Below are 22,533 nucleotides of genomic sequence, written 5' to 3'. Positions count from 1 at the left end.
GGTTGGCCAGGGGGTGCCTGCAGCTGGCACACATTCCTGTGGCAGGATTTTCCCCTGTGGATCTCAGCCTCCGAGTGTTCTAACAGAGCCTAGTCCATCTACCAGGCAACATGGAATGTGGGCATGGCCACCATTCTTGTATCCCTTTGGTCAGAAAGAACCATGAACTAATGGTGTGGCCAGAATCCTGTGATGCAGGCAGAATGGGCAGAGTCAAGATGACAGTGGCTCCCCCAGCCCCTTTCCCAGGGAACTCTGTCCAATTCAGCTGGGGACAAGAGGGTGACATGCTTTAGCTGGATGGCTGCACAGATTGTTGTGTATGTCTGTTTGTTGCCAGTCCCAGACCTTGAACTCAGGATCTGGGCACAGTCCATGAGCTGCTTTTGCTCAAGGCTAGCCCTCTACCACTGGAGCCACACGGCTCTACTTCTGGCTTTGTTGGCACTGAAGTTGGACAGGGGTTTCTAGGACTTTCCTGCTTAGGGTGACTTTGACCATAGCCTTGTAGGTTTCAAGGAGGACCTGCGCTGCTGCTGCTGCTGCTGGCCGCCCTGCTCTGCGGCCTGGGCCCAGGAGGCTGAGGTGAGGCCTTGGTGGTTTCTAGTCCCCCCACCCTCTTTGGTGGTTTTTAGTTCTCCCCCCTTGGTGATTTCTAGTCCCCCCCCTTGGTGGTTTCTAGTTCCCCCTCTTTGGTGGTTTCTAGTTGTCCCTCCTTGGTGGTTTCTAGTTCTCTCCCTCTGGTTGGTGGTTTCTAGTTCCCCCCGTTTGGTGGTTTCTAGTTCTCTCCCCTTGGTTGGTGGTTTCTAGTTCCCCCTCCTTGGTGGTTTCTAGTTCTCTCCCCCAGTTAAGTGGTTTCTAGTTCTCTCCCCGTGGTTGGTGGTTTCTACTTCCCCCCGTTTGGTGGTTTCTAGTTCCCCCTCCTTGGTGGTTTCTAGTTCTCCCCCCTTGGTGGTTTCTAGTTCCCCCCTCCTTGGTGGTTTCTCTCCCCCTTGGTGGTTTCTAGTTCCCCCACCTTGGTGGTTCTACTTCCCCCCCAGTTTGGTGGTTTCTAGTTCTCCCTCTTTGGTGGTTTCTAGTTCCCCCCTTTTTGGTGGTTTCTAGTTCTCCCCTGTTTGGTGGTTTCTAGTTCTCTCCTCAGTTTGGTGGTTTGTAGTTCTCCCCTCTTTGGTGGTTTCTAGTGTCCCCCTCTCCTCTCCTGGTGGTTTCGGGTTCCCCCCCATCAGGGCCCGGGGCTGGGCTGGGGTTGTGGGGTGGGGAGGTGGCGGTGGATTTTCAGGCTGGTCCAGGTTGTTGGAAGCCGGGGCCTTGTCCTGTTGGCCTGTGTGTCTCTGTGTCTGTCTGTCTGTCTGTCTGTCCATCTCCTCTCGGTCTGTCTGTCTGTCTGTCCATCTGTCCATCTGTCAGTCTGTCTGTGTCCCTGTCTGTCTGTCTGTCTCTGGGTCTGTCTGTCCATCTGTCCATCTGTCCGTCAGTCAGTCTGTCTGTGTCGGTCTGTCTCTCTCTGGGTCTGTCTGTCTGTCCATCTCCTCTTGGTCTGTCTATATCTGTCTGCCTGCCTCTACGTCTGTCTGTCTCCTCTCTGTCCATCTGTCTTCCTTTTTGTCTGTCTGTCCGTCTGCATCTCAGTCTGTCTGTCTGTGTCTCTGTCCATCTGCTTCTGTCGGTCTGTCCATCTCCTCTCAGTCTGTCTGTCTGTCGGTCTCCTCGCAGTCTGTCTGTCTTCTTCTTGGTCTGTCTGTCCACCTAGATGCCCATCCGCTTCTCCTGTCTGTCTGTCCATCCGGTCTTGGTCATCCGTCCATCCCTTGTCTGTCTGTCTGTCCCTCAGTCTCTACATCTGTCTGTCTCTATCTGTCTGCAGGTCAGTCTGTGTCTGGGCCCCTGCCTGTCCGTGTGTCTGTCCGTGTGTGTGTGTCCATGTTTCTGTCTGTCCATCTCCTCTCTGTCTGTCTCATTGTCTGTCTGTCCATCTGTCTCTGGCTCTGTCTGTCTGTCTATCTGTCCATGTGTCATCCTCTTGGTCTGTCTGTCTGTCTGTCCGTCTGCCTCTCAGTCTCTCTGTCTGGGTCTGTCTGTCCTGTGTCTGTCTGTCTGTCTCCTCTCTGTCCATCTGTCTTCCTCTCTGTCTGTCTGCCTCTTGGTCTGTCTGTCCACCTGGCTGTCCATCTGCTTCTTCTGTCTGTCCATCTGTCTGTCCTGTCTTGATCATCTGTCCATCCCTTGTCTGTCTGTCTGTCCGTGTGTCATCCTCTCGGTTTGTCTGTTCGTTTGTGTCTATCTGTCTCCCCATCCATACGTCTGTCCCCAACAACTGTCCTCTTCCACCCTCAGGCCAGGCAGACTTTGACCTCGCCGACGCCCTGGATGACCCCGGTGAGTCCTGACCTCTCACCTTTCCCCCCCCATGACTTCACCCTGGGCGCTAGGCCTCACGTGGGGCCTTGATCCAGCTGTGGGCCTGAATCCCATGTGACCCTTTGCCACCCCCTGAGGCCTTGGGATCAGGGGTTGGGGGGGTCAGGGGAAGTCAGGGGTCACCACCCTCTCTCTCTTCGCCTGCAGATCCCACCCCGAAGCCCATCTCGGATGAGTGGGGTCCTCCCACACACACACCAGGCCCACCCAGGGTGGGGAAACTGAGGCACGGCCCACTCCTGGCACACAGGGCTGTACCCACAGCTGCCTGACCCGCCCAGGCCGTGACCCCCGGGTAGGGATGGAGGTGAGTGGGGTCAGGGAGGGTCAGGGGGAGTCAGGGGTCAGGGGAAGGAGGGGGGTAAGGGGAAGGGGGAGGCCGGCCTCCATCCTCCCTCACTCTCTCTCTTCCCGCAGACATCTACCTCCCGATGCCAGCCTCAACCCCAGCCCCAACCCCCGCCAGGCACAGGAGGTGAGGACATGGAAGGGGGGAGGCCCGGATGTGGAGGCTGGGGATGGAGAGGCCCGGATGTAGAAGCCTGGATGTAGGGAACCCAGTGTGGAGGCCCGGATTTACGGACCCAGATGTAGGGACCCAGACATGGGAATATGGATGTAGGGACCCGGATGTGGAAGCCTGGATGTAGAGACCCAGATGTGGAGACCCCAGTGTGGAGACCTGGATGTAGAGACCCGGATGTGGAGACCCCAGTGTGGATTCCTGGATGTAGAGACCCGGATGTGGAGACCCAGACATGGGATCCCGGATGTAGGGACCTGGATGTGGGTACCCCGATGTAGGGACCCGGATGTAAGGACCCGGATGTGGAGGCCGAGCTCCCAGGGCTGCGTCTCTCCTCCTCCTCCACCCCAGGTGCTGGCGACGAACACGTGATCCACGGAGACCCTCCAGGGTAAGTCCTCCACCCTCGGCCGCCCCACTTCCGGTCCCCTCCTGATCTGGGCCCAGGTGTGTATTGGGACTTCCAGTCTGCATGAGAACTTCCGCTCCTGACAGTATGTGAACTTCTGGTCCAGAGTATCAGAACTTCCGGTCCTGATTGGGAACTTCCGGTCCCTAGTATATAACAAGTTCCGGTCCTGACTGAGGACTTCTGGTCCCTAGTGTATATGAACTTCCGGTCCTGACTATGGGAACTTCCGGTCCCTAGTGTGTAAGAACTTCCGGTCTTCACTGTGGAGACTTCTGGTCCCTAGTATATAACAACTTCTGGTCTTGACTATGGGGACTTCCAGTCCAAGTGTACAGGAACTTCTGGTCCTGATTGGAAGGGCACTTCTGGTCCCTAGTGTATAGGAACTTCCGATCCTGATTGGAAGGGCACTTCCAGTCCCTAGTGTAGAGGAACTTCCTGTATTTAGTGTATAAGAAATTCTGGTATTGACTATGGGGACTTGCGGTTTTGACTGTGGAGATTTCCGGTCCCTAGTATATAGGAACTTCTGGTCCTGACTGGGGACTTCCGGTCCCTAGTATATAGAAACTTCCGGTCCTGATGGGAAGGGCACTTCTGGTCCTGATTGGAAGGGCATTTCCGGTCCCTAGTGTGTAGGAACTTCTGGTCTTGACTGTGGAGACCTCCAGTCCCTAGTATATAACAACTTCAGGTCTTGACTATGGGGACTTCCGGTCCCTAGTATACAAGAACTTCTGGTCTTGACTATGGAGACTTCAAGTCCCTAGTACACAAGAACTTCCGGTCTTGACTAGGGGCACTTCCTGTCCCTGTTCATGGACACTTCCTGTCACGGCTGTGATAGCACTTCCGGTCAGGCACCCTTGTCCCGCCCCCTTCGCCTTGGCTCGCTTCCTGTTTCCGGACACTTCCCGACCAGAAGCTGCAGGGGGACGTCCCACCCCCTTCCTGGGTGTGTTCTTCCCCCAATTTCCAGTTCCGCCCCCTAAAGGCAGCACGCTGGCCTGCCTCGTGTCCCCTGTTGTGTCCGTGGTGGTCGTGGCCCTAGTGAGCACCGCCATCACCTACTTCTAATCTGGAGGTTGCAGACACTGCTTCCGGGCTGCGGGCCGGGATGCAGGTGGGAACTGCCCCCTCCCAGGGTGCCCGGATGAGGGGGGGCGTGGGGCGAAGCCTCCCATGATCCCCCGCGGGGGCTGTAGCCTGTGCCTCCCCTCGCCCCCAGGCCCCGCCCCAGTGTGAGGCTGGATTCGAACCCGGGGCCTCCAGCAGCCAGCCGAAGCGGAAGCGTAAGAAGGAGCCTGGGGGGGAGGGATGAATAAAATCAACGTAAAGTACACATGCGCACTGTCAGGCCTGTCTGCCCCGCCCATCTTTCCATAGCGCATGCGCAGGCTCCGCCTCTTTGGAACCACTTCCCGCACATGCGCGTTGCGTGCGCCCAGGCAGCGTTTCCCTTCCCCTCTGGCGCCTACTCAGTGTGGAGACAGGCGCAGGGCGGGACAGGATGGTGATGGACAGCTAGAGTGTCCAGTCAGTCACTTGTGGGCGGGACTTCGGCTTGACAGGACATAAGACGGAGTAGGAGGAGGGGCCTGGAGGTAAATGACACCCTGTGTGGCCATCTAATTGCAAGGGGAGTGGCCTGAAGTCGACAGGACACTTGATAATACAAGGGGGCGTGGCCTGAAGGTGACAGACAGGACACAGGATTATACAACAAGGGGGCATGGTCTGAAGGTGACAGAGAGGACAAATGTCCACACAACAGCCAGGGGGCGGGACCTGGAGGAGACAGACAGCCCCTGTGGCCTTTCAACAGCCATTGGACGGGGCCTGGAGGTGACAAAGAGCCTCTATGGCCTTCCAACAGCCAGGAGGCGGGACCTGGAAGTGAAGGACAGCCCTTGAGCCCATACATTCACTAGTGGGCAGGACCTCTGGGTGATGGGCACCCACAGCGTTCATAGAGCTAGCCACGAAGAGGCGTGGCTTCACACATATCGACTCTCCAGCTATTGGCTTGGCAGGGGGCGGGACACAGGGATGATGGACAGCATGCCCTGCCTTTCAATATCACCCAAGGAAGAGGCGGGACTGGACCCCCAGCTTCCCTGGGCGGGGCCAAAGGAGGGAGAGACAGGCGTGTCAGCCAATCAGAGCAGGGGGCGTGGCGGGAGGAGTCCCCGGGGAAGCCAATGGGTCCCTCCCTCCAGAGAAGACCCGGATGCCGTGCAGGTGCAATGCATCCTAGGCCTAGGGAGACACAGACCTCCGACCTCGACTTATCCTACCGCCATAAGGAGCTATAGGCCCATCTGGGTCAATCCCTGGAGAGGTCATTGGGGTCCCCTGGGACAGGCACAGAAGGGGAAGAGGTCGCAGGCCTGGTCATCCACCCATCCATCCATGCAACCACTGCCTCCCCTTAGAGTGGTCCACCATCCGGGTACCCCACGTCTCCAATCCCGCTGGGCCAATCTGAATCCAAGTTCAGGTAGTTAGGGGCAGGACTGTCGTGTGAGGTCCAATCAGCAGCGAGTTGGATTTGTGGGGGGGCTAAAGGGCGTGTCTTACAGCTGGACCAATGACAAGTGAATTAGGAAAGTGAAGGCGGGGCTTTCATGGAATAGGCCAATCAGGTGTGAATCTAGGTGGTGGGATGTCCTGGAGGAGGGCGAGACCAAGCCTGTATCCTAGCAACCCACCGGAAATGGTCTGAAATGGAAGGCGGGAATAGTCCAATACCCTAGCAACCACCGGAAATGGCCTGAAATGGAAGGCGGGACTAGTCCAATACCCTAGCAACCACCAGAAATGACCTGAAATGGAAGGTGGGACCAGCCCTGTATTCTAGCAATGACCAGAAATGGTCTGAAATGGAAGGCGGGACCAGTCCTATACCCTAGCAATGACCAGAAGTGGCCTGAAATGGAAAGTGGGACTAGTCCTATACCTTAGCAATGACCGGAAATGACCTGAAATGGAAGGTGGGAGTAGTCCTATACCCTAGCAATGACCGGAAATGACCTGAAATGGAAGGTGGGACTAGTCCTCTACCCTAGCAACGACCAGAAGTGGCCTGAAATGGAAGGCAGGACCAGCCCTGTATCCTAGCATCAACCGGAAATGACCTGAAATGGAAGGCAGGACCAGTGCCCGGCTTCTGACCCCGGTGACCCCTGACCCTGCCGTGCGGTGCGGTGCTCACGAGGTTTTATTTTGTGAGAAGTTAGAGGACATAGGCCCGGATGTGAGAGGGCCCCGGATGGGAGGCTGGGGAAAGGCCCCGGATGGGAGGCCCAAGGTGGAGGTCCAGGATGAGAGGCTCAGGATGTGAGAGTCCCCGGATGTGGGAATCCCTGGGTCTGAGAATCCCCAGATGTGAGACTCTCTGAATGTGAAAATCCCCAGATGTAAGAGTTCCCCAGATGTGAGAATCCCCGCATGTGAGAGTCTCTGGATGTAAAAGTCCCTGGATGTGACAATCCCTGGATGTAGGAATCTCTAGATGTGGGAATCCCCGGATGTGAGAATCCCCGGCTGTGGGAATCCCCAGATGTGAGAATCCCTGGATGCGATAATCCCCAGATGTGGGAATCCCCGGATGTGAGTTTCTGGATGTGAGATTTCCCCAGATGTGGGAATTCCCTGGTCTGAGAATCCCCGGATGTGGGAATCCCTGGATATGAGAATCCCCGGATGTGGGAATCTCTGGATGTGAGAATTTCTGGATGTGAGAATCCCCGGATGTGAGAATCTCTGGATGTGAGAGTCTGTATGTAGGAATCCCCGGATGTGAAAGTCTCTGGATATGAGAATCCCCGGATGTAAAAGTCCCCGGATGTGAGAGTCTCTGGTTGTGAGAATCCCCGGGTGTAAAAGTCCCCGGATGTGGGATTCCCCGGATGTGTAAATACATCCCCGGGAATTCCCGGATGTGTCACCAGAAGTGAGAATCCCCAGATGTGAGAATCCCCGGATGTAGGAATCCCTGGATGTGAGAATCCCCGGATGTAGGAATCCCTGGATGTGAGAGTCTGTATGTGGGAATCCCCGGATGTGGGAATCTCTGTATTTGAGTATACCTGGATGTTTAATACCCGGATGTGAGTCCCCGGATGTGAGAAGGCGCAGGCCAGGATCTGCCATAGCCCCAGGGAAGTTGGGGGTTGGGGGTCGGTTCAGGGTCAGAAGTCCGGGATCAGGTGGTCGCAGGCACAGAGCGGTCTGGGCGCGCAGCAGGGCTGCAGGCACGGGCTCCAGGTGTTGTGTGCAGGGGCGAGGGGCGGGGCCATGAGGGGGCGGCGCGTGCGCAGCATCCGGGCCACCGCGGCCTCCACGCGTCTGCGCGTCGCCATCGGGCCCTGCAGCGGGCAGGTCTCCCCCGGGTCCGCCGTCAGGTCAAAGAGCAGTGGCCGCAGGTGGCGGGTCATTCGCCGCCCCGAGCAGGCACAGGCAGGGAAACCGAGGCAGGTGCCCGAGCCCGGCGAGTCGAAGCGCGGAGTGGCGAAGTGCAGCTTCCACACCGTGCGGCCTGAGGGGGGTGGGGGGAGAAAGGAGTAACATCCAGGGCCTCACATCCGGGGATTCCCATCCGGGAATTCACATCCAGAACATCACATCCAGGGATTCACATCTGGGCATTCACATGCAAGACCTTACATCTGGGGATTCCCATCCAGGACTTCACATCTGGGTATTCACATCCGGGGATTCCCATCTCGGACCTCACATCCGGGAATTCACATCCGGGACCTCACATCCAGAACCTTACATCCGGGGCTTCACATCCGGGGATTCACATCTGGGGCTTCACATCCGGGGATTCACATCCGGGGCCCCACATCCGTGCATTCACATGTGGGACCTCACATCTGGGGACTCACATCCATGGCCTCACATCCAGGGATTCTCATCTGGGACCTCACATCCAGGGATTCCCATTTGGGACCTCACATCCGGGGCCTCACATCCGGGGATTCCCATCTCATGCCTTCCATCCAGGTCCTCACATCCCAGGATTCCCACATCCGGGGCCTCACATCCAGGGATTCTCATTCAGTACCTCACATCCGGGAATTCCCATCGGGGACTTCACATCCGGGACCTTACATCCGGGGATTCCCATCTCATGCCTTCCATCCAGGTCCTCACATCCCAGGATTCCCACATCCGGGGATTCCCACATCCAGGTCTCCCACCTCCAGGCCTTGCATCCGGGTCCCTGCACGCATGCATGCAGCTCCCTCCCCCGCCCCGGGGCCCAGCGGAGGTCAAGGCACTCACTTGGGTGGTTGAACCAGCGCACGGCGTGCAGCCGGGCCTCGCAGTAGTGCAGCAGGAAGTCGTGGCCTGCGGCCTGCGCCATCCCCAGCAGCGCGGGCATCAGGTCCCGGCCTTCCACCTCCCTGCGGGACCTGGATGTGCAGGCTTCTGAGCGCTCAGAGACCCAGATGTGCAGGCCCGAGCCCCCAGAGACCCGGATGTGCAGGCCAGAGATCCCAGAGACCTGGATGTCAAGGCTTGAGCCTTTAGAGTCCCGGATGTGCAGGCTTCTGAGCCCTCAGAGACCTGGATGTGCAGGCTTCAGAGGCCTTCAAGACCCGGATGTCCAGGCTCCTGAACACTCAGAGACCCAGATGTGCAGGCTTCTGAGCGCTCAGAGGCCCAGATGTGCAGGCCAGAAATCCCAGAGACCCGGATGTCCAGGTTTCTGAGCCCCCAGAGACACGGATGTGCAGGCCTGAGATCCCAGAGACCCAGATGTGCAGGCTTCTGAGCCCTCAGGGACCCAGATGTGCAGGCCTAAGCCCTCAGAGACCCGGATGTCCAGGCCTGAGACCTGGGCCTAGGTACTCAGAGACCTGGATGTGCAGCCCTGATGCCTTAGAGACCCGGATATGAAGGCCTGAGTCCTCAGAGACCCAGATGTCTAGGCTTCTGAGTGCTCAGAGGCCCAGATTTGCAGGCCTGAGCCCTTAGTTACCCGGATGTAAAGGCTCCTGAGCCCCAGAGACCCGGATGTGCAGGTCTGAGCCCTCAGAGACCCGGATGTGCAGGCTTCTGAGCAACCAGAGACCCGGATGTGCAGGCCTCAGCCTCCCCCGCTCGGGATCCCAGAGGCCCCAGATGACCCCCCTTCTCCTCTACCCCGTGGGGACGCAGGCCGGCGAACTCCTACCTGTCCGCCGGAACCCAGCCCCGGGCCAGGCGCACTACGGTGGGGAACAGGTCCATGAGGCTGGTGGGCTCAGGCACCAGGCGCCCTGCGGGCAGCGTCCCAGGCCAGCACACCAGCCCAGGGACCCGGACGCCGCCCTCCCAGCTGCCCATGCCTTTGGCACCTGCAAGGGGGGGCGAAGGGCAAAGGTCAAGGGGAGGGGTCGGGCCGCGTGGGAGGCCCCGCCCACCCTGCCTCAGTTTTCCCCTAGCCTCGGTGCATGCTGTTGGAACCCCTGAGGCGGGCGCCCCAGCCCGGGCCTCCAGCGAGGCACTGTGGTCAGACGTGAAGTAGACGAGGGTACGGCGCCCCAGCCCCGCGCCGTCCAGCGCTGCCAGCAGTCGCCCTGCGGGGGGGGAAATGGGTCCGTGCCTCAGTTTACCCCCAGCATCCACCATGCCTCGGTTTGCCCCCAACACGCACCGTGCCTCAGTTTACCCAACATGCATTGTGACTCAGTTTACAAATTTCCATCGTGCTTCAGTTTATCCCCAATGCCCAGTGACTCAGTTTACCAAACAGGCTCCGTGCCTCAGTTTACCCCCAACGCTCACCGGGCCTCAGTTTACCCAAATACACCGTGCCTCAGTTTACCCCCAACATGCACTGTGCCTCAGTTTAACCCCAACATGCACTGTGCCTCAGTTTACCCAAATGCACTTTGCCTCAGTTTACCCAAGTGCACCGTGCCTCAGTTTACCCCTATATTTGGGCCTCAGTTTACCCAAGTGCACCGTGCCTAAGTTTACCCAAATGCACCGTGCCTCAGTTTACCCCAACCCGCTGACCCCGTCCCCGTGCCTCAGTTTACCCCATCCCGGTGCCTCAGTTTACTCAACCCACTCACCTCGTCCCCGTGCCTCAGTTTACCCAACATGCACCATGCCTCAGTTTACCCAACATGCCTAGTGACTCAGTTTACCCAACATGCACCATGACTCAGTTTGCCCAACATGCCCAGTGACTCAGTTTACCCAAATACACCGTGCCTCAGTTTACCCCAATACCCAGTGACTCAGTTTACACAACATGCACCGTCCCTCAGTTTACCCCTATATGCGGGCCTCAGTTTACCCACATCCACCGTACCTCAGTTTACCCAAATGCACCGTGCCTCAGTTCACCCTGAACATGCACCGAGCTTCAGTTTACCCAACATGCACCGTGCCTCAGTTTACCCAAGTGCACCTTGCCTCAGTTTACCCCCAACATGCCCAGTGACTCAGTTTACCCAAATGCACCGTGCCTCAGTTTACCCAAACCCCATGCCTCAGTTTATCCCCAACACACTGACCCTGTCCCCGTGCCTCAGTTTACCCAAATGCACCGTGCCTCAGTTTACCCAAGTGCACCATGCCTCAGTTTACCCCAATCCATTGACCCCGTTCCCATGCCTCAGTTTCCCTCATCCTGTTCACCCCATCTCTGTGCCTCAGTTTCCCCCAACCCACTCACCCCACCCCCGTGCCTCAGTTTCCCTATCCCGCTCACCCCGTCCCCGTGCCTCAGTCTCCCTATCCCGCTCACCCCACCCCCGTGCCTCAGTTTCCCCCATCCCAAGCACCGTGCCTCAGTTCCTGCCACCCCGCACTCACCCACCATCCAGTCAAGCTCCTCCACGTTGTCGCCGTAAGCGCCGTGCGCGCTGCGGCCCCGGAAGGCAGGTGAGGTGACCAGCAGGACGTGGACGTGGAAGAAGGAGACGAGAAGGAGGAAGGGGCTGGCCTGGTGCCTGCGGACCCACGTCAGACCCCGCCCCCCTCATCAATAACCTCACCAATAACCGACCTGATCAGGTATTGCCAATAATCGATCAGATGATCGATAATTGATCCTGATCTGATCAGATATTACCAATAATCGATCCTGATGTGATCGATAATACCAATAATCAATAGTGATCTGATCAAAAATACCAATAATCGATCGTGATCCGATCAGTTATTACCAATAATCGAACAGATCTGATCAGTTATTACCAATAATCAAACATCTGATCGATATGACCAATAATAGAACATGAGCTGATCAGTTATTACTAATAATCGAACAGGATCTGATCAATAATACCAATATTCGATTGTGATGTGATCGATAATACCAATAATCGAACATCATCTGATCGATAATACCAATAATTGAACATTAGCTAATCAGTTATTACCAATAATCGAACATCATCTGATCAGTTATTACCAATAATCGATCATGATCTGATCAATACTACCAATAATCGATCATGGTCTGATCTGAGGTCTACCAGATGTCTCTACAGATCTACTAGATGGAACATCTGGGGACCTGAGGTCTACCAGATGTCTATAGAGATCTACTGGATGTACATCCGGGGATCTGAGGTCTACCAGAGGATTTGAGGTTGACAGTTGACTATAGAGATCTACTGGATATACATCTGGGCACCTGAGGTCTACCAGTTGACTATAGAGATCTAGTAGATGTACATCTGGGGATCTGAGGTCTACCAGATGTCTATAGAGATCTACTGATGGAACATCCGGGGATTTGAGATTGACCAGTTGACTATAGAGATCTACTGGATGTACATCCGGGGATCTGAGGTCTACCAGATGCCTATAGAGATCTCCTAGTGGAACATTCGGGGATTTGAGGTTGACAGTTCACTATAGAGATCTACTGGATGTACATCCGGGGATCTAAGGTCTACCAGTTGACTATAGAGATCTAGTAGATGGCATCTGTCCCCCTCCCCGACGCCAGGCTGACCTGTGCATGAAGGCCTCAGCCTCCCGCAAGAAGAGCCCCGCGCTGGCCTCAAACCTCAGAGGCTGCTGGACGACCTGGTGATCCCTCATCAGGAAGCAGTCGGCATGGACGATGAAGACACCCAGGAGGCAGGAGGTGCAGGCCAGGAGCAAGGCCCCACATACAGGGCCCAGCACCCAGGGCACCCAGCGCAGGCCCAGCAGGCCCGTGAGCTTCCCAGAGTCCAGGCAGAGCTGGGAAAGCAGCAGCAGCTGCGCCTCCAGGTCCAGGGGCCCTTGCAGACGCGCTCGCTTCTCTGAGGGCTCCTCTTGCAAGCAGTCCCCCATCAGGGTGAAGAGGACCCCGAAGAAGGAGTCAAACCCGTGGTTCAGGGGGTGTTGGCAGTGGTCAGAGGGGGACTCACAGTTGAGGCCCAGGTGCCATTTGCCTGGAGGGGAAGAGACGGATGGACGAGTGAATGGATAGGTGGATGGGTACATGGATGGGTGGATGGATGGGTGGGTGGATGGTTGGGTGAGTGGATGGATGGATGGATGGATGGATGGGTGGGTGGATGGATGGATGGATGAATAGGGGAATGGGTGGATGGATGGATGGCTGGATGGATGGATGCACAGTGGATGGATGGATGGGTGGATGGGTGGATGGATGGATGGATGGGTGGGTGGGTGGATGGATGGATGGGTGGATGGATGGGTGGGTGGGTGGATGGATGGATGGGTGGATGGATGGGTGGGTGAATGGATGAATGGATGGAGGTGGATGGATGGATGGGTGGGTGGATGGATGGATGGATGGATGAATAGGTGGATGGGTGGATGGATGGATGGATCAGTGGATGGATGGATGGATGGGTGGATGGATGGATGGATGGATGGATGGGTGGATGGGTGGATGGATGGATGGATGGATGGGTGGATGGATAGATGGATGGGTGGATGGATGGGGGATGGGTGGATGGATGGATTGGTGGATGGATGACTTCTCTCTTACCTATGAGGCCGGTGGCGTATCCCTGCTCCTGCAGGATCTTGGCGAAGGTGATCTCGGAGGTGGGCAGCCCGCCCGACACGGCTGCCCACTGCAGCACGCGCGCCCCGTTGGTGGTCACCATGCCTTTCAAGAGAGAGGAGAAGGACCCTAGGTCAGTGATGATGGCGTCCCGGGTCAGGAGGGGGCATCTAACACCTTCAGGGGGAAGGCCTGCTGTGTCTGGGATAGCCTGGGACCTGCCCCCCCGGGTGGAAAGGACCCCAGCCCTGGGAGCCCCAGGGGGAAACCAATATGGCATCACTTCCGGTTTCCTGGCGTTTCAGGGGGGAAGTCCCAGAGTCTCAGGAATTTGAACCTGAGATCCTCAGAGTAATCCTCCCCTCCCTCTAGTGGACCTCAGTGCCCTAGATGTTGAGCCTCAGTTCCCTGGTTGTTGGACCTCAGGTCCCCGGATGTTTGATGTTAGTATCCCGGATGTTGGCCCTCAGATCCCCGGATGATGGAGTTCAGTGCCCTGTATGGTGGATATCAGGACCCCAGATGTTGGACTTCAGTTACCCGGATGTTGTAGCTCAGTTCCCTGGATGTTGGGTCTTACAACCCCGGATATTGGAGCTTAGATTCGGGTATGTTGGCCCTCAGATCCCCAGATGTTGGAGCTCTGTTCCCCGGATGTTGGGGCTCAGGTTCCCGGATGTTGGATCTTAGTACCCCGGATGGTGGATGTCAGGTCCTCGGATCTTGGAGTTCAATTCCCAGAATGTTAGGCCTCAGATCCCCGGATGTTGGATCTTAGTACAATGGATGTTAGAGATAAGGTCCCCGGATATTAGAGTTCAGTGCCCCGGATGTTTGTGCTCAGATCCCCGGATGTTGGATCTTAGTAACCCGGATGTCAGAGATGAAGTCCCTGGATGTTAGAGTTCAGTGCCCTGGATGTTGGTGCTCAGTTCCCCGGATGTTGAATATCAGGTCCACGGATGTTGGATCTTAGTATCCCGGATGTTGGCTCTCAGATCCCCGGATGTCCTGTCCCCACCTCCCCCCCACCGCTCCCTCCGTTCCCCAGATGTCCCACCCCCCCATACCAACCCAGGCGCACAGGGTAGCGTCCCGTCAGGAAGGCCGCACGGCTCAGGCTGCAGACGGACACTGCCGCCAGGTGCTGGGTCAGCCGCAAGCCGTCCCGGGCCAGGCCGTCCAGGTGCGGGGTGCTGTGGGGGGAGAGGGAAACTGAGTCACAGCCAAGAACATATGGGGACCTGGGGTCTAACATCCGGGGATCTAATGCCCAACATCCGGGGAACTGAGCACCAACATCCGGGGCACTGAGCTCTAACATCCAGGGACTTCATCTCTGACATCCAGGAGCTGAACTCCAACATCCGGGGCCCTGAGATCCCACATCCGGGGATCTAAGATCCAACATCCGGGGACCTGAGATCCCACATCTGGGATACTAAGATCCAACCTCTGGGGACCTGAGGTCCAACATCCGGGGATCTAAGATCCAACATCTGGGGCCCTGAGATCCCACATCCAGGGTACTAAGATTCTATATCTGTGGACTGGGCTCCTACATCTGGGGATCTAAGGCCCAACATCCGGGGACCTGAGGGCCTACATCCGGGCAACTAAGATCCAACCTCTGGGACCTGAGCTCAAACATCCGGGTACCTGGTCTCCAACATCTGGGACACTAAGATCCAACATCCAGGGATCTGATATCCAACATCCGGGGGCCTGATCTCTAACATCTGGGGTACTAACATCTAACATCCGGGAACCTGATTTCCCACATCTGGGTTATACTAAGATTTAACATCTGAGGACCTGATCTCCAACATCCGGGGCACTAACATCCCACATCCGGGGATCTGATATCCAACATCCGGGGACCTGATCTTCAACATCCAGGGAACTGAGATCTAACATCCTGGGAATTGAACTCCAACATCTGGGGACCTAACATCCAACATCCGGGGACCTGGGGTCCACTAGATGTCTATACAGTTCTCCTGGTGGAACATCCGGGGAACTGAGCTCTAACATCCGGGGTACTAACATGTAACATCCGGGGACCTGATATCCAACATCCGGGGCAGTAAGATTCAACATCCGGGGACCTGATCTCCAACATCGGGGACCTGATCTCCAACATCCGGGGACCTGATCTCCAACATCCGGAGCACTAACATCTAACATCCGGGAACCTGATTTCCCACATCCGGGGCATTAAGATCTAACATCCGTGGACCTGTCCTCCAACATCCAGGGCACTAACATCCCACATCCGAGGATCTGATATCCAACATCCGGGGTACTAACATCTAACATCCGGGGACCTGATATCCAACATCCAGGACACTAAGATCTAACATCCAGGCACCTGGGCTCCTACATCCGGAGGAATAAGATCCAACATCCGGGGCACTGAGCTACAACATCCAGGGTACTAATATCTAACATCCGGGGACCTGAGCTCCCACATTCGGGGCACTAACCTCCAACATCTGGGGACCTGAGCTCCTACATCCGGGGCACTGAAGTCCAATATCTGGGGACATGATCTCCCACATCCGAGGTACTAAGATTTAACATCCAGGGACTTGATATCCAACATCCGGGGCACTAACATCCAACATCCGGGGACCTAGTCTCCAACATCCGGGGTACTAACATCCAACATCCAGGGAACTGAAGTCCAACATCCAGGAACCTGATTTCCCACATCCGGGGTATTAAGATTTAACATCCGGGGACCTGATATCCAACATCCGGGGACCTGGTCTTCAAATCCGGGGTACTAACATGTAACATCCAGGGACCTGATATCCAACATCCGGGGCACTAAGATCCAACATCCCGGGATTTGGTATCCAACATCCACGATACTAACATCCAACATCCGAGGAACTGAGTTACTAGATGTCTATACAGTTCTCCTGGTGGAACATCCAGGGATCTGAGCTCCCACATCCGGGTAACTAAGGCCCTACATCCGGGCCTCCCCCTCTGCTCACCACAGGCTGCGGTTCCAGAAGCTGCCCAGGTCACCCAGGCCCAGGTCGTCGGCCAAGAGCAGCAGGAAGTTGGGGCGCGAGGGGGCAGGGCCTGCGCAGGGGCCAGGGGGGAGGAGGAGGAGGAGAAGGAGGAAGACGAGGGGTGGGGCTGTGCAGCTGCTGTGCGACCTGAGGAGGAGAGAGAGGATGGGTGGATGGATGGGTGGATGGATGGATGGATGGATAGGTGGATGGGTGGATGGATGGATGGATGGGTGAATGGATGGGTGGATAGATGGATGGTTGGATGGATGAGTGGATGGGTGGATGGGTGGATGGATGGATGGATGGATGGGTGGGTGGGTGGATGGATGGACGGATGGATGGGTGGATGGATGGGTGGATGGTTGGATGGATGGATGGGTGGATGGATGGATGGGTGGGTGGGTGGATGGATGGATGGATGGGTGGATGGATGGGTGGGTGGGTGTATGGATGGATGGATGGGTGGATGGATGGGTGGGTGGATGGATGAATGGATGGATGGGTGGATGGATGGATGGGTGGGTGGATGGATGGATGGATGGATGGATAGGTGGATGGGTAGATGGGTGGATAGATGGATGGGTGGATGGATGGATGGGTGGATGAATAGGTGGATGGGTGGATGGATGGATGGGTGGAGGGATGGGTGGATGGATGGATAGGTGGATGGGAGGAGGGATGGGAGGACTCCCCCTCCCTCCAGGCCCTCTCCTGACCAACATGGTGCCCAGGATCGCGTCCTTCCCATGATGCTCCCCGTTTCCTGGAAGAGAAGGCCGGAAGCAGGAAGTGGGGAAGAGCTGAGGAACATCCGGCCACCCCAGGGCCAGGCTGCTGTTGCCCTCACCAGTACATCAGCCCCTCAGCTTGTCTTTCCAGGCTTGTGGCGGGGCCCTGAAGCCCCCACCCCGGGGCATGGTGGGACATCCGGGGGGGCTCCAAAAAGCAATCGAAGCCCCCCAAACCCGGGTCCCCACACCTCTCCCCGTGTTCCCCAGAGGACGAACTCACATCCACTGTTCTCTGCCATCAGCGCCTGGGCCTGTTGCTCTCCCTGCCAGCCAGGAAGCTCGCAAGGCTCAAATGTCCATGTCACTCCAGCAGCCAGAACTCCACAAACCCCCTCCAAAATAAAAGTCCCCTTGTTCCTTGGAAAGGAACAGGATGTGGTGCTGAAGGGGTAGGCAGGGAAGGAAGGGAAAAGCCCGGAGTTGCTGGGCTGGGCGCCAAGAAATTGCCAGGCCTGGCAGAGGCAGGAGGAAGGGGAGGAGGGAAACCTCGAGAACTACATGGAGGGCTGCAATAAGAGTCAGGACCGTCAGGGAGCGTGGCCTGTGCCCAGGGGGCGTGGCCTGTGCTCAGTAGGGCGTGGCCAGAGCTCAGGAGGGCGTGGCCTGGGCTGGGGAGGAAGTGAGGGACTCAGGAGGGCTTGGCCTGCGCTGGGGGGCGGAAGTGAGGAAGAATTCCATCCAGAAGCAGCATGGCTGCTTTATTGCCTCTGAGTCTGGGAAAGGACCCCAACGGCCAAAGCGCAGCTGGAGCCAAGGTGTGGAGTGCCCGCTCCGCCACATCCGGGTTCCACCTCTCACATCTGGGTCTCAACCCCTCACATCTGGGTCCCAACCCTCACATCCGGGTCCAAACCCCTCACATCCGGGTCCTGGCGCCTGCCAGTGGACCTGGAGTTAAGTGACATCCTGGTACTCGCCTCCACATCTGGGTTCCCGGACCTGGAGATCCCTAACATCCGGGTACCCACCCCACATACGGGTTCACAGACCTGGAGGTCCCTAACATCTGGGTACTCACCCCACATCCAGGTTCATGGACCTGGAGGTCCCTAACATCTGGGTACTCACCCCACATCCAGGTTCATGGACGTGGAGGACCCTAACATCCGAGTACCCAGCCCACATCCGGGTTCACTCACCTGGAGGTCCCTAACATCTGGGTACTCACCCCACATCCAGGTTCATGTACCTGGAGGTCCCTAACATCCGAGTACCCAGCCCACATCCGGGTTCACGAACCTGGAGGTCCCTAACATCCAGGTAGTTCCCATTCCACATCTTGGTCCTGGACCCTCAGTGGATGTGGAGGGACCTGACATCTGGGATCCTCACGCCACATCCGGGTCCTAGACCCTGTCAGTGGAAGGAGAGGAGCGTGACATCCGAGACTCCACACGCCACAGCCAGGCCTGTGGATGTGATATCCGGGTCCTGCCCAGCACATGTCCAGGTCCCTGCCACCGTCCACATCCGGGTTAATGGACATGGACTTACATAACATCCGGTTCCCCACGCAACATCCGGGTCCTGGCCCCTCAGTGGACCTGGAGATAGGTGACATCCGGGTCCCCCAGTCCACATCTGGGTCCTGGCCCCTCAGTGGACCTGGAGATAAGTGACATCTGGGTCCCTGACGCCACATCCGGGTGAGTGGACACGGAGGAGGGTGACATCCGGGTCCCCCAGTCCACATCCGGGTCCTGGCCCTTCAGTGGACCTGGAGATAAGTGACATCCGGGTTCCCCAGGCCATATCTGGGTCAGTGGACACGAATGAGGGTGACATACGGGTCCCTCCCAGTCCACATCCGTGTACTGGTCCCTCAGTGGACATGAAGGAAGGTGACATCCGGGTCCCTCCTAGTCCACATCCGGGTCCTGACCCATCAGTGCATCTGGCGGAAAGTGACATCCGGTTCCTCCATGCCACATCTGGGTCAGTGGACATGGAAGAAAGTGACATCCGGGTCCCTTCTAGTCCACATCCGGGTCCTGGCCCCTCAGTGGACCGGGAGATAGGTGACATCCGGGTTTCTCCCAGTCCACATCCGGGTCCTGGCCCCTCAGTGGACCCAGAGATAGGTGACATCTGGGTCTTTCCCAGTCCACATCCGGGTCCTAGCCTCTCCGTGGCCTCTGGTCGGACCGCAGCTTCTGTACAGCACACGCAGGTTTGGAGTCCCACATCCCGGCATCTTCCGGCTGGGGCCCAGGAGTCTTGCTGGAGCCGGACATCCAGGTCTGACGCGCTTTCCCTGCAACCGAACCCAGCGGCCGAAAGGCAGGAATGAAGCCCCACATCCGGGTCTTCTCGGTCTGTTGTCTGGCAACCGAAGGCACAGGCCTAGACGCTGTGGTGGAGCCCAACGTCCTGGTATCTTCACTTGGTTGCCCGGCAACTGAACGCCGCGGCCTAGTGGCGGGAATGAAGCCCCACATCCGGGTCTCCTCAGTCCGTTGCCCTGCCATGGCACCCAGCGGCCTAGTGGCGGGAATGAAGCTGAACATCCGGGTCTCCGGCGCACGGGGGTCGTGTCCGGGCGGCGCCCTGGGGTGGGCGTGGCAGACGTAGGCGGCGCGCACCTCCAGGCTGCCGTCGGTGCCCAATGTGAAGCGGCCATGACTCGGCGGCCCATGCAGCACCAGCCCGCCGGGCAGGCGCCAGGACACCGGAAGCGTGGAGGTGGGGCAGCGCAGCCGGAAGCTGCCGCCCAGCGCCACACGCAGCGCTGCCCCCGACGCTGCCCCAGGGGGTGGAGTCAGCGCCCAAGATAGCGGGGCAGGCGCATGATGGGGCGGAGCTGGCGCAACAGGGGCGGAGTCAATGCCTCAGAGGGCGCAGTCAGCGCCCAAGATGGCGGCGCAGGCGGGCCAGGGGGCGGAGCTGCCTCAGAGGGTGGAGCCAGCGCACCAGGGGGCGGAGCCAGCACCCAAGATGGCAGGGCAGGAGTGTGACTGGGCGGAGCTGGCGCACCAGGGGGTGGAGTCAATGCCTCAGTGGGCGGAGCCGACGCCACAGGGGGCAGAGCCCGTGCCCACCATGGCGGCAGCCACACCCACATCTGGGCTTCACCCGCCGGGTTGCACGCCACACATGCCACGGCGTAGCTGCCACCGCTGCGCAGCGCAAGCACATCCGGGATTTCCAACGTCCCACGCGCATCCACGCTGATCCCTCCCCCCATGCGACTGCGATACGGGACTGGAAGTACCAGCCCGCCTGGAAGTTCCCACAGCAGGCGGGGCTCGGGGACGCCATCCGCCTGGCAGCGCACGCGCAGATGCACCATGGTGGAGACCCGGATGTCGTCGTTCACGTCGTCATGGACATCAGGCATGACCCGGATGCGCAGCGCCCACAGCTGCACGTGTAGGCGCACGGTGGCGTGCCAGCCCCGCTCCGCCATGCACGTGTACATGCCTGCGTCGGCCCGCCGTGCCCCCCGCAGGCGCAGACGCCCGTCCGGCAGCACCTGGAAGTGGGCGTCCTCCGGGCCGGAAGTGAAGGCCACGGGCTCCGAGGCCGGTGTCAGCCAGGTCACTGCGCGCGACCCCTGGGTCACGGGGGCACGTGAAGGTCACGGGGGTGCTGTAGGGGACGGAGAGCTCGGGGGGTAGTGGGGCGGAAGCGGAAGTGGGAGATGAAGAGGAAGCAGGAAGTGAAGCAGGAAGTGAAGGGGAAGCCGGAAGTGAAGCAGGAAGCGAAGGGGAAGCAGGAAGTGAAGAGGAACCAGGAAGTGAAGAGGAAGAGGAAATAGGAAATGAAGAGGAAGAAGGAAGAGACTGAGAGGAAGAGGAAGAAGAGGAAACATGAGAGGAAGCAGGAAGAGATGGAGAAGAGGAAGAAGGAAAAGAAGAGGAAGCAGGAAAAGAATGTGAAGAAGAGGAAGAAGGAAGAGACTGAGAAGAGGAAGAGGAAGGAAAGGAAGAAGAGGAAGAAGGAAGAGACTGAGAAGAGGAAGAGGAAGGAAAGGAAGAAGAGGAAGAAGGAAGAGACTGAGAAGAGGAAGAGGAAGGAAAGGAAGAAGAAGAAGAAGGAAGAGATTGAGAGGAAGAGAACAGGAAAGGATGAGAGGAAGAGGAAGAAGGAAAGGAAGAGGAAGAAGGAAAAGAAGTAGAGGAGGAAGCAGAGGAAGAGGAAGAAGATGAAGGATGGTGAGAGGAAGAGGAAGGAAGAGATGGAGAGGAAGAAGGAAAGGAAGAGGAAACAGGAAAGGAAGAGGAAGAGGGAAAGGAAGAGGAAGAAGAAGTTGAATGATGTTGAGAGGAAGAGGAAGAAGAAGGAAGTGATTGAGAGAAGAGGAAGAAGGAAAGGAAGAGGAAACAGGAAATGAAGAGGAAGAGGAAGAAGGAAGTGACTGAGAGGAAGAGGAAAAACCCGCCCCAGGCTCCGCCCCCCCACCCGTGGTCACACATCCGAGGTCTAACCCAGGCCCCAGGTCCCAGATCCCCACACTCCCATCAGGCCTCGCGACCCGAACATCCAGATCTCCCAGGACACCGGATGGGACGTGGAGGCAGTGGTAGGCAGCACAGTCCTCCCTGGGATCGGCATCCTGGGTCACGGGGGTCACGGGGGTCACGGGAAGCCGGGGTTGCAGATAGGAGGCGCCTGGCCCAGCCGCCAACTCCACGCGCAGCCGTGCATGCGCGTTGCCCGCCGCGTTGCGCGCCACACACACATACTCCCCCGCATCGCGTGACGTCACCGGACGCACGGAGAGCGTGCCGTTGGGAAAGGCGTGGACATGGATGTCAGAGCTGGGGAGGGGAGAGGGAGGGAGGGCAGGAAGGAAGGAAGGAGTGAAGGAAGGAGGGAAGGATGAAGGAAGGATTGGAGGGAAGGAAGGAGAGAATGTAGGGAAGGAAGGAGGGAAGGAAGGATTGGAGGGAAGGATTGGAAGGAAGGATTGGAGGGTAGGAAGGATGGAAGAATCGGAGGGAAGGAAGGAAGGATTGGAGGGAAGGAAGGAAGGATTGGATGGAAGGAAAGATGGAAGGATTGGAGGGAAGGAAGGAAGGATTGGAGGGAAGGAAGGAAGGAAGGATTGGAGGGAAGGAAGGATGGAAGGATTGGAGGGAAGGAAGGAAGGAAGGATTGGAGGGAGGGAAGGAAGGATTGGAGGGAAGGAAGGATTGGAGGGAGGGAAGGAAGGATTGGAGGGAAGGAAGGATTGGAGGGAGGGAAGGAAGGATTGGAGGGAAGGAAGGATGGAAGGATTGGAGGGAAGGAAGGAGGGAATGTAGGGAAGGGAGATTGGAAGGAAGGAGGGAATGTAGGAAAGGAAGGATGGAAGGAAGGAAGGATTGGAGGGAAGGAAGGAAGGATCGGAGGGAAGGAAGGAAGAAGGGAAGGAGGGAAGGAAGAAAGGAAGA

The 22,533-nt window shown here is 57.6% G+C and overlaps 1 pseudogene; it reads right to left on the bottom strand.

Moving 5' to 3' along the window:
- Nucleotides 1-7,549: 7,549 nt before the first annotated feature.
- Nucleotides 7,550-18,436, bottom strand: LOC122095303 (annotated as a pseudogene).
- Between the last annotated feature and the right edge of the window lie 4,097 nt (nucleotides 18,437-22,533).

The sequence above is a fragment of the Dipodomys spectabilis genome, unplaced genomic scaffold (assembly GCF_019054845.1).
Source record: "Dipodomys spectabilis isolate Male_0828 unplaced genomic scaffold, ASM1905484v1 ptg000343l, whole genome shotgun sequence".
NCBI classification, from domain to species: Eukaryota; Metazoa; Chordata; class Mammalia; order Rodentia; family Heteromyidae; genus Dipodomys; species Dipodomys spectabilis.
Note: the sequence above shows the minus strand (reverse complement) of the source record. Positions and strands in the feature narration are given on the sequence as shown.